This window comes from Scyliorhinus torazame, chromosome 21, assembly GCF_047496885.1.
Source record: "Scyliorhinus torazame isolate Kashiwa2021f chromosome 21, sScyTor2.1, whole genome shotgun sequence".
NCBI classification, from domain to species: domain Eukaryota; kingdom Metazoa; phylum Chordata; class Chondrichthyes; order Carcharhiniformes; family Scyliorhinidae; genus Scyliorhinus; species Scyliorhinus torazame.
Genome location: NC_092727.1, coordinates 123,523,422 through 123,535,580, shown reverse-complemented (window position 1 = coordinate 123,535,580; position 12,159 = coordinate 123,523,422). Strand labels below are relative to the sequence as shown.

The following is a 12,159-nucleotide window of genomic DNA, read 5'->3' as shown; positions in this document are numbered from 1 at the left end:
TCAAACACAGGAGGTGACAATTAAGTTTGTAAACGAGAAAACATGCCGGAAATCTAACAGGAAAATAAGTGCTGCAAAAAGGAATAGGTAATTTGGGGCTGGTTTAGCACAATGGGCTAAATTGCTGGCTTTTAAAGCAGACCAAGGCAGGCCAGCAGCACGGTTCAATTCCCGTACCAGCCTCCCCGAACAGGCGCCGGAATGTGGCGACTAGGGGCTTTTCACAGTAACTTCATTTGAAGCCTACTTGTGACAATAAGTGATTTTCATTTCAATTCCTCTCCCTTTTGTTTATGCTTCTATGGGACATGGAAGACAACAAGATGTGACGAGTGGAAGATGATAGGAAAATTGGATTATAAATGTAGTGGGAAATTTAAGGGTTAAAAGCCTGGTGTTAGAATGTGTTTGTTTGAAAAGGATTTTGTTTTGCTTCCAGGAAACAGTAGATGAAATTGACAAGGAATGTGTTTAACAGTCTAAGTGCATTCTAATCACTATGTACATTCCAATCCCTCAAGCGTGTGATTACAATGAACTTTCCACTCTTTGATGTGGTTGATATCTGTAAACATTGGGATTTCAGCATTCAGTGTGGGGATTTTCCAGCCGATGTCAATGGACCTTTACATGGTCCACATCCTGCCCGTGACGATCTTGCAGTGGGTGGGACGGAACAATTCAGCCCTTAGAGTCACTCATCCATGAAGGGAGATGAATTAATCAAGGCTGTAGCTAGTTTGTGGAGGCTGTTGATCACAGTCCACTCCTAGAAAGGAACAAATGGCTTGGAGCTAATACATCTGAGGAGTTGAAACACAAGTCACAGCTGTTCTCCTTTGAGGAATGGGTAATGGAACTTCCAGGTAAGTGTTCCAGCTGGAGTTTTCTTTATCTGCCCCTGTCTGGACTGCTCTCGAGTTTCCAAATAGGGGTATCCTTTCTGGGGGGGGGGCCTTTAGTCAGGGGTATTGTGGGGGGGAATCCCTTTAGTTAGGGGATCTCTGTTGGCTGTTGTGGGGGGGGGGGTTCTTTCAGTTTAGGCAACTCTGTTGGAGGAGGTTCCTTCAGTGAGGGGGCCCCTGGAGAGGGGTCTCCCTATTAAAGGGTCCCTGGGAGGGCATGGGCATGGGGAGGTCTGGTAGAGGACAGGTGGACAGAGAGTGCATTTTGGGGTGGGGGGGGGGAGGGTGCCCTCGGATGGACATTTAGGACAACTCCCCTAAGGAGCTACCTACTTGGCCGCTGTGAGGACCATCTCCTCAGGGCCGTGCTGGTAAATGCCAATGGTGAGCTGCGCCCACGTGACTCCCGGCCTAATGGGATCAGAGAATCATGGAGGGCTGGAGGTCAGGGTGCCTCTAAATAGATGGAAATGGGTTACTAAAACTCATTTGCATTTATTCACATCCTCCCGCTGGCGAGCGATTGTGAACCTCAATCCTGCTGCCAGCAAAGGGGGGGGGGGAGAGGGGGGGGGGGGGGGGGAAGGGCAGAGCGACACGTTCGGATCAGCGCCAATCTCGATTTCCACCGATGTCTAAATCTCCGCCTACCAGGAAACGCGCTCCGGGCATCCCGGGTGGGAGAATCCAACACAATGTGATTTCAGCTTGGGGGGATGGGTGGAGCTTAGAAAGGCAGAGAGGCAGTGAGTTTGGAGAAACTTTGAGAGAGAGAGAGGAGCTAAATTCTGATCTGCCTGACGTTTGAGTCCACAAATCTTTCCAAGCAGGTTATGCTGCCAATCGGCACCGGAGTCACCAATAACGTTGCTCTTATTTTTTTATTTTTTATTTTATTTTTTTTATTCTCCTCCTTTTTACATTTTCTCCCACATTTACACCCATCAACAATAAACAATAGTAAGCAAGATATGTCAATCCCCAGAATAACAACGATCCCATCCGCCCACCAACCCCCAAACATCAGCCCACATGTTTACACAAATGACAACAAGGAATCAGGGATTACCCATAGTCACCCTTAATCTTACACAGCTCTCCCCCACCCCCCACCCCACCCCCCCCCAACTAATGTTCGATGTTATCCAGTTCTTGAAAGTGCATAATAAATAGTGCCCATGACTTGTAGAACCCCTCCGAGCTTCCCCTCAGTTCGAACTTAACCTTCTCAAGGGTCAAGTATTCCAACAGGTCCCCCCGCCATGCCAGGGCACTAGGTGGAGAGGCTGCTCTCCATCCCAGCAGGATCCGCCTTCGGGCGATCAACGAGGCGAAGGCTATGAGATCTGCCTCCGCTCCCGTTTCCAACCCTGGCTGGTCCGACACCCCAAATATGGCCTCCCGGGGACCCGGGTCCAGTTTCACATGCACCACCTTGGAAATTACCCTAAACACCTCCTTCCAGTACTCCCCTAGCTTTGGACAGGACCAAAACATATGAACGTGATTAGCGGGCCCCCCGCAACGCTCACACACATCCTCTACTCCTTCAAAAAATCGGCTCATCCTCGCCCTCGTGCGGTGCGCTCTATATACCACCTTCAGCTGTATCAGCCCCAACCTCGCACATGAGGTGGAGGCATTCACTCTCCGGAGCACCTCACACCAGAACCCCTCCTCTATAACCTCTCCCAGCTCTTCCTCCCTCTTTGCTTTGATCCCTTCCAGTGGTGCCTTATCCTCTTCCAAAATAGCTCCGTACACCGCTGACACTGCCCCCTTCTCCAGTCCCCTTGTCGTCAACACCTCCTCCAGCAATGTGGAGGCCAGTTCCTCTGGGAAGCTCTATATCTCCTTCCTGGCAAAATCCCGAACCTGCATGTACCTAAACACTTCTCCCTGCTCTAACCCATACTTCGCTTCCAACTCCCTCAATCCTGCAAACCGACCCCGAAGAAACAAATCTTTTAACGTCTTAATCCCCATCTCCTCCCATTTCCGAAAACTTCCATCCCACCACCCTGGCTCAAATCTGTGGTTCCCCCGAATCGGCATTTCCCTTGACCCTAAACCGAACCCAAAGTGTTGGCGAAACTGCCTCCAGATTTTCAATAACGTTGCTCTTATTAATGAATGGAAAACTATCCCACCAATCGGCACCAATAATGTTGCCAAATTAACTAGATATGGCAGTTATGAATTATAATATTGCTTTTCAGAGTCGCCAGGTATCAAATGATACAACCACAAAGCTCTATCAGATATCGATCAAAGACCAAACAACCAGTTAGTCAGTTCAAGTTCAAAGATAGTTTATTTACACACAAGGATTACTTCGACATGCAATATAAAACACTACAAGTTAAACTACACCTAACAACTACAATAACCTATACTTAACTTCAGGGCAACCGGGTCTTTGCAGATGAACAAGTTGATGAACATGTCCGGATCTTGCGTGGCTGGGTGGAAGAAGTGACTTTGTTTCTGCTGGGCTCAACCGCCTGGCAGTGATCGTTGGTCTTGAACTTGTCTGTCTGGTCGTTATGCTGCACTTGGTTTTAGGCGTAGGCCGGGGCCAAGAGAGAGCGAACACATGGCTGTGTCTCTTTTTATCCCTCTGGGATTTCGTGCTCTTTTGGGCGGTCCTTAGCTTTGGACTCAATAATCCAACAGGCTTTGATCACTGCCTTTGATTTTGGCCAATAAAGGGGCGGGTGCCTTGATGGCTGGGCGAGTCCTGAGCGGTCACTGACCTTGGCTGTTTGGGCTTTCTGAGCAAAGGGAGTGGCGCCGGTTAACTGCATCTGTATCGGTTACCTGAGTACAGTCCTTTTGTTCTGGGGAAATGGGCCATTAGAATGCAAACGAGCGGGGGTTTCGATCGCGTCTGGCTCTCTGGGTTGCAAATACACACACAAGCTCTGAGTGTGTCTGAGTCCTGGGTTGGCCATAATTCCCATGGTCCTTTGCAGGTGGCCATCAGAGATGGCTACAGTTAGTTAAAAAAAAAGAGTAATGATATCTTAAAGCAGAGCAGTCTTGCCTGAAGACAAGGAAGAGGTTGAAAAAACCTACTTGAAGCAGCTGTTCAGCCAGAGATTTGTTTTAAATGCCGAAGCCCTATGTTTTCATGCAGTCACTCCTGCAGCAAATCATGATTTCCTCACAGTCTTAAAATAAACTAAAATATTGGGGTTTCGGCAGTATCCTAGCCACTGTTTGGGTCTGGTTGGGATGGTAATAAAGGTCATTTCTTCTACCACTGACAATCCCAGTGCACTGCTGAGGGAGAGCAACACTGTGAGAGGTACCATTTTTTGGGTGACATCTTAAATTGAGGGGAATATAAAAGATTGTGTGACATCTTTTCAAAGAAGAGCTGGTGAGTTATCCCCTGTGTCTTGGTCAACCCTTACCCCTAACCCAATACAATAAAGACAGATTGTGTGATCATTGTTTCTTATATATTTCTCATATTACGGTAACTATGGCCGGAATTATCCGGCAGTTGGGATTCTCTTTTCCCGCCGGCAGAGCAGCTCCATCCATGGATTTCCCGGCGGGGTGGGGTGGCTTTAATGGGAAATCCCATTGACAAGCGGCGGGTGTAGAGAATCCCCCCGCCAGCGATAGGTGTGCAGCCGAGAAACATACAGCGTATTCCCCCCTACAGTTGAAAAAGAATTTCATCGGTGGCAAAGCGCTTTGAGATGCCATGAAGTCACGAAAGTTGGCCACGCCAATGCAAGTCTTTCTTTCATTTTTAGAAAGCAGAACTTTCAAGTACATATGTAGATTAGTCCATGTGAGCAGCTCACTATTGACCTTCAAAGGAGCCTCTTGCCTGCCCCTGGCATTGATTGCTGCAGAGTTGCGACTGATTTGGAGGAAGTCAATTACCGATATATTTGCTCAGTCCTTTAGAGACATACAGAGGAAATCAACAAAAACTGAAGTACAATTGTCAATCAAGCATATATTTTAAAACATATAAAAGATGTTTGCATTTGGACCCTTTCTAGGAGCTAATTAACCCGGCAGCTGGAACAATTCAATCACGGGGAATTTCCATAGCTTAAATAAGGAAATCTATTCCGACTGGTGAGTGAGTCAGCAACACCGCAAAGGATTCAAGTGGGAGATGAGGGTTTGTTTATAGAGCGAGGTGTTGTGACCTGCAATTCACTACCTGAAAGGGTGGTGGTAGCAAACCCTAAACTGTAAAGGGCAAGGGGAGTGGAACAGACTCGATACTTCTTTCCAAAGAACCAGCACAGGCAATGTCGGGATGAGTGGGTCTCCTACTGTGCTGTTCGATTCTATGAACAGGAAAGCATTAAATCTGGTTGAAGTCTGGCTGATTAAAATGGACTGCAGTTGATTTTTTGGAAACCCCTCATTAAAAAAGAGCAAAAACACCAGGGAAACGCTGAGCCAAGCAAAATATTCTTGGCAAACGAGCTGAACATTTAGGGTTGGGCTGTAGTCATTTTATTAAGTGTGTAAGTTTACACACGAGGCGATTTAATGACTCTCAGACTCACTAATGCAAGAACTAATTTGCTAATTGTTTCTGTGAATGGACAATTTAACACCAAGCATTTAATCTCATTACTAGAATGTAACCAATGTTGGGCATTTTAATTCTCAATTATGTGAAATACTTGGGGGCCAAATTTTCATCTGGGTGAGGGGGCACCCTTTGGTGCACAAATGCCCGCACACTTTGATATTTCTGGGATAAAACCGATTTTCCTCCACATTCCTGACCCCGTGCCATTTTCCTCTGGCTTTTCTTGGGGGTTGGGAATGCCTGGTGCGCACAACGCACACTGAAGTCGGAGTTCCTCATTTTAAATATAGGCGAAATTGCATTTATTCCTGCGCGCCATTTTCGTCTGTTTGTGCGTGGGTTTTGGAAACCCAGTAAGAGGCGCCAGGATACAGGGCAGCTCGGTGGCGCAGTGGGTTAGCCCTGTTGCCTCACGGCGCCGAGGTCCCAGGTTCGATTCCGGCTCTGGGTCACTGTCCGTGTGGAGTTTGCACTTTCTCCCCGTGTCTGCGTGGGTTTCACCCCCACAACCCAAAGATGTGCAGGGTAGGTAGATTGGCCACGCTAAATTGCCCCTTATTTGGAAAAAAAAATGAATTGGGTACACTAAAATTAATTTTAAAAGAGCACGCAGGTTCGAGAGTTTGTGACAAATACAGAAAGCTTGCTGAAAGGTCTGGAACGTTACGAAAGGCAAGTATAAAATGTTTTGTCACCTTCAAATGTCACTATTATGTTGCCAATCGGCACCGGAGTCGCCAATAATGTTGCCAATTAATAATGATGCTCTTTAGAGTTGCCAGGTATCAAGTGATACCACCACAAGGCTTTACCGGATATCGATCAAAGGGCCACACAACCAGTTAGTCAGTTCAAGTTCAAAGATAGTTTATTTACACACAAGGATTACTTCGACATGCAATATAAAACACTACAAGTTAAACTACACCTAACAACTACAATAACCTATACTTAACTTCAGGGCAACCGGCTCTGTGCAGATGGACAAGGCCTTTGTCCGGATCTTGCGTGGCTGGGTGGAAGAAGTGGCTCTGTCTCTGCTGGGCTCATCCGTCTGGTAGAAATTGTTGGTCTTGAACTTGTCTGTCTGGTCGTTATGCTGCACTTGGGTTGGCATAGGCCGGATCCAAGAGAGACAGAGCACATGGCTGTGTCTCTTCTTATCCCTCTGGGATTTCGCGCTCTTTGGGTCGGTCCTTAACTTGGACCCAATAATTCGACAGGCTTCGATCACTGCCTTTGATTTTGGCCAATAAAGGGGCAGGTGCCTTGATGGCTGGGCGTGTCCTTAACGGTCATTGACCTTGGCTGTTTGGGCTCCCTGAGTAAAGGGAGTGGCGCCGATTAGTCTGTATCTGTGTCTGTATCTGAGTACAGTTCTTTTGTTCTGGGGAAATGGGCCATTAGAATGCAAATGAGCAGGGGTTTCGATCGCGTCTGGCTATCTGGGTTCCAAATACACAGACAAGCTCTGAGTGTGTCTGAGTCCTGGGTTGGCCATAATTCCCATGGTCCTTTGCAGGAGGCCATCTGAGATGGCTGCAATTAGATACTGTATTGTAATGTAGATGTGTTCTTAATGAAGTAATTTATCACAACGATCTGTTCCGCAAAGGTAAGTTAACCTCTACATTGATCAGAATTGCATAACTGTTCCCATGCGTCGCAATACTTTCCCAATGCAGAAAGTATCATAATTCAGTGAAAAGATGTCACACAATATCCTGTCAAACTGGCTTGTCATCTTTTGCACCGTGGTTTAAATGGGCTGACAGCTCTGGCTGGTGAAAAAAATACTTTTGACACTTGAAAACGATCTAACCACCTGCTCCCACCTATTGATTGACATCCATCAATGCATTGGTCAGAAGTCAGCTCAGTTGAGTTGGGATCAGTTGAAAAAACACTGCCTTTTTTGAACTAAAGATCTTTCTTACTTTCTTGGGAACAGCAATCGCACCATTGAACCACACTGGAATGGGATTTGAACCAAGAATGAGAAGCTTGACCACTTAATATAGACTGACACTCGCAGTGCAGTACTGAGGGAGTGCCACACTATCAGAGGTGCCATCTTACGGTTCAAATTTTAACCAAAATCCCAACCACCCTATCAGATGGATGTAAATTATCCCGCGGTGCTATCAGAAGAAGAGCAGGGAGTTGTTTGACAATGTCCTCACCAATATTTATCCCTCAACCAATATTGCTGAAACAAATAGAGCGGAATTTACAGTTGTTCACGTCGGCCTCTGATCTCACCGATGGCGCACCCCCGCCTCGGGTTTCCTGATGATGAGGGGTGCATTCAATGGGAAGTCCCGTTGACAACAGCGGGACCAGTAGATACCGCTGTCGGGCCGCCTCTGCCAGTGAAAAGCATGCGGTGGGTTGCACAGAAAATCCCACCCATAGTTTCAAGAGCCCTTTGCTCTCAAGCCTTTGTACACCAAGGACGCCTGAGGTCATGTGACTATGGCAAGCCACTTTGACACAGGCACTTCTCCCAAACACAAACTATCTGTTCAGGCGGCACGGTGGTGCAGTGCTTAGCACTGCTGCCTCACGGCGCCGAGGACCCAGGTTCGATCCCGGCCCCGGATCACTGTCCGTGTGGAGTTTGCACATTCTCCCCGTGTCCGTGTGGGTCTCACCCCCACAACCCAAAGATGTGCAGGGTAGGTTGATTGATTATGCTAAATTGCCCCTTAATTGGAAAAAAAATAATTGGGTACTTGAAATGTATAAAAAAATACAAACTATTTGGTCATTTCAACATTGCTGTTCATGGGACCCGGTGGTGTGTGTGCAATTTGGCTCCCATGTTCATACATTGTAACAGTGAATACACTTCAAAAAGTTTTCAAAGTGCTTTGGGATGTCCCATGTTTGTGGAAAGCGCAATGTAAATGACATTTTCTCTCTTTTTTTATTCATTTGCGAAAATGGAATCATTACAAAGATTGCCAAGAAAAGAGACACACTGTCAAAGCTTTTCATCTTGCACTCATCAGGATATATATAAAAATTTCAAAGGGAACAATAATTTAATGAGAAAAGGGTGCTGACTAGTTGGCAAATGGACTGCGATTGGTTGAGACAATGCCGTGGCGAATGCACCAGGGAACAATTATCTTCCAAGCTTTTGTTCATATTCACATAAGGCAAGTTGACTGTGATTGGTTGAGCAACTATCAATTACAAATAGGCAGCATGTGGCACAGTGGTTAGCACTGGGAGTACGGCGCTGAGGACCCGGGTTAGAATCTCGGCCCTGGGTTACTGTCCGTTTGGAGTTTGCACTCTCCCCGTGTCTGCGATGGTGTCAGCCCCACAACGCAAAGATGTGCAGGTTAGGTGGATTGGCTGTGCTAAATTGTCCCTTAAATGGAAAAAAGATTAATTGGGTACGCTGGATTTATAAAAAAACCTATTAATTACAAAGATTTTATGGTAGGTCAAAGCTCACGCTGTCACCTTTGCATTGAACGTTGAATCCTGCTTTTACAGATGGACTGAACAATTCTCATCAACGCTGGCTGTTATGGTCCGAAGCAAAATGATTCAGGCCAGCATTTATTGGTTCTTAAGAGGTTAGGACAGGGTACAAAGTTGGTTACAGTTTAATAGTAATTAGCAATCTCCCTTATGGGCTGAAATCCTCCGTCCTGGTTCGTGGCTGGGATTCTCTCGTGCTGCTGTGAGTGGAGTTTTGGCTAGAACTCCAAATTCTCTGTCCTTGTTCGCAATGGGTCCCGCCACAGACAAGATGGAGAAACCCACCCCTGTTGTTTTTGACCTTGCTGAATTGCTTCAGTAAGAAGTCCTGAACAGAGATCCGAAATTCCCGGTTCAAACAAAGCACAGGGGCACCAAGAGAACCATTTTTTTAAGCTATTGCTTCTGAGATTTGTTCCTGACTGTCAAAAGACTGTGGGAGCACAACTACAGATCAAGAGGTCCCTGTTTCCACTCCGGGTGCTCCCTATTTGTTTTTTAATTGCTTCCTCTTGGAGGTCATTCAGTAAACTGCCCTTTTCTGCAGCTGCAGGATTGTTATTCAGTTGTTTGTTTTGTCCGTTAGCCAATCATGGCGCTAACTACATTCGGGCCACATGTGATAGTCCTACTTGTCCAGCTGGAAGCAATGACTGTTTTCTTGGCAGGCCCCACAAATGTCAATATCCATACAGTACGTGGGCCACTTTCTATGATTCCTGGTCGAGTGTTGCTGCAGCTGTGTGGGACGGAGCTGGGCGATGGAGCACTTCATTGCTCGTCAAATGGTCCCCAGTTAAAATCCAAGTGCGTACTTTGGTTAAGTGACATTTCCCTTGCTTTAAGCTAATTGGCAAAGGAACCTGAGGCGGAGAATTATTTCAGCGCTGTCAGCTGTTCTAATCTGGAACACACTGCCTCAGAAGGCAGCGGACATAGATTCAATAATAACTTTGAAAATGCAAACACATGGCAGGACTAAAGAGCAAGGGAAGAGGATGGCTCTTCCAAGGAGTGGTCACAATGCTGTGAGATTCTGATTCGTGTTCCAATGGTATCGGGATTTGGGGACAGTGCGGTTAAGCACCCCAAGTTATGATGGGTGGTTCCTATTGCACACACCCAAGGACCTTGTGAGGAGGTCTCATTTGAAGCAGGGGAGTTCTCCTGATCAACATCCTGAAGAAAAGACAGATTATCTGATCATTGTTGCTTCACTGTCATTGGGTCAACATCCTGGAACACCATGAGAACATATAGGAGCAGAAGTAGGCCATTCGGCCCATCGCGTCTCCTCTGCCATTCAGTGAGATCATGACTGATCTGATTATCATCAACTCCACTTTGGAAGGGGCTGTTTAGCACAGGGCTAAATCGCTGGCTTTGAAAGCAGACCAAAGCAGGCCAGCAGCACGGTTCAATTCCCGTAACAGCCTTCCTGAACAGGCGCTGGAATGTGGCGACTAGGGGCTTTTCACAGTAACTTCATTTGAAGCCTACTTGTGACAGTAAGCGATTTTCATTTCATTTCATTTCCCGCTTTATCCCCATAACCCTCGATTCCGTTACTGATTTAAAAAAACGAGCTATTATCACTGATAAATAACGATTACATGGGTGCTATGCAGGAAGGATTGCATTACAAAGTTTCATCGGTAAAAGCATACTAAGAGAGCATCTGGGCTTGAACCAGCAACCTCTTAATCTACGATCAAATGCTCTACCACTGAGCTACACCCCTAGGGTGCTAGTGTCACTGTGGGTTTCTGAACCACAATGGTTCCTGAAGGCACCTCACCACCACCTTCTCAAAGACAATTAGGGTTGGGCAGTAAAGGCTGGGTGAGCCAGCGACACCCACATCCCATAAAATAATCCCCATAAAAATAGATCACATTGCCGTTTGTGGGTGGACGACTCAGACCTGAGTGTGGGCAGCGTGACCTGCAGGAACTGTGTTAAAGGTGTCATGATATTCAGATAAACATCATGGTGCAAACATACATACACACTGATGGACAGATCAACGGACCAATCAATACACAGACAACATCACAGCCAATCACAGGCAAGAGCATACACACTATAAAACGGGGAACACAACACTTCCCGCGGATTCCAGCAGGAGACAGCTCAGGGCACAGAGCTCACAGCAAGCCACTCAGACATCCACCATGTGCTGAGAGCTTCTCCAAGATAGTGTGAAGGCTGGGTCCACAGGTTAGAGGGTAATGAACGAACCACAGTAACCAGTTTACAGATGTTGTTATTGTTAGTAATAAAACTGAGTTGTTCCATCCGCAACCGTGTTGGTTCGTCTGTGTAGCAGAGCACCCAACACGACAAAAGGTACCTCTTCCAATACAGAGCTGGCAAGAAGGCGGGCGGAACGTGAATCTTGGCCACCGCTGGATCTTTTCTTGCCCCCACAGGTCCATACATAGCGGGAATGTTTGAGAGGGGGTGAAAAGAAAAATCGTTACACATTCGGTGCAAGGCGAAGGAACAACAAACAAGAATATGTACATGTATTCAGAGACAATAACATGCTACTTTGGTTTAAGCTAGAGCTCTGTAAGCATTAGACTCCACAACCCCACCCTCCCCTCCCCAGTGACTGGAGAACCTGTATGTGGTGTTTGTGGGACGATCCGCCAAAAGAGCCACGTGGCCCAGGTAACCAATCAGGGACCAGGCTGGGGGAACACCCGAGCAAGCGTGGGTTTTTGTATCGGTTCGATCCTGGAAGCTGAGTCACATCCATGAGGCGGCAAGCCTCTGCATTGTGGTTATATGTAAATAAAGGATGCGGTTGTTATTTACCTAACTGGTGAATGGAAAACACTACACTGTATTGAGAAGATTTTAGTCCATTGGGCTAGATTATTTAAACATTTGAAAACATAAATTGTGACTTAAGACATTACAAAATATCAGGGCCAATCTAGATTGTTAGAACATAAATGCACAAAACCACAAATAACATAAAACACATTGAATTACTATATATTCAAAGAAATAACTAAGCTTATAACAATATCTGCGCCTCCCCACCACCTTTGTAAATTCACATCCATTGTGCGAGTGTCAGTTTCAGGTTACACGTCCGTGCAGGCATATCGCCAGCCCTCCAGGTGTGCATCTTTTCCCCCACATTGGGTCATAGCGGAGGAATGAGGA

General features: G+C 46.5%; 1 long non-coding RNA gene across 2 annotated transcripts in view; it reads left to right on the top strand.

Annotated features, from left to right (window-relative positions):
• Nucleotides 1–728: 728 nt before the first annotated feature.
• LOC140398603 (uncharacterized) overlaps nucleotides 729–12,159 on the top strand; it is a 220,733-nt gene continuing 209,302 nt past the window's right edge. For both annotated transcript variants that reach the window (XR_011937513.1, XR_011937512.1), the window contains exon 1: nucleotides 729–866. This is a non-coding gene — a long non-coding RNA (uncharacterized lncRNA). The remainder of the gene's footprint in view (nucleotides 867–12,159) is intronic.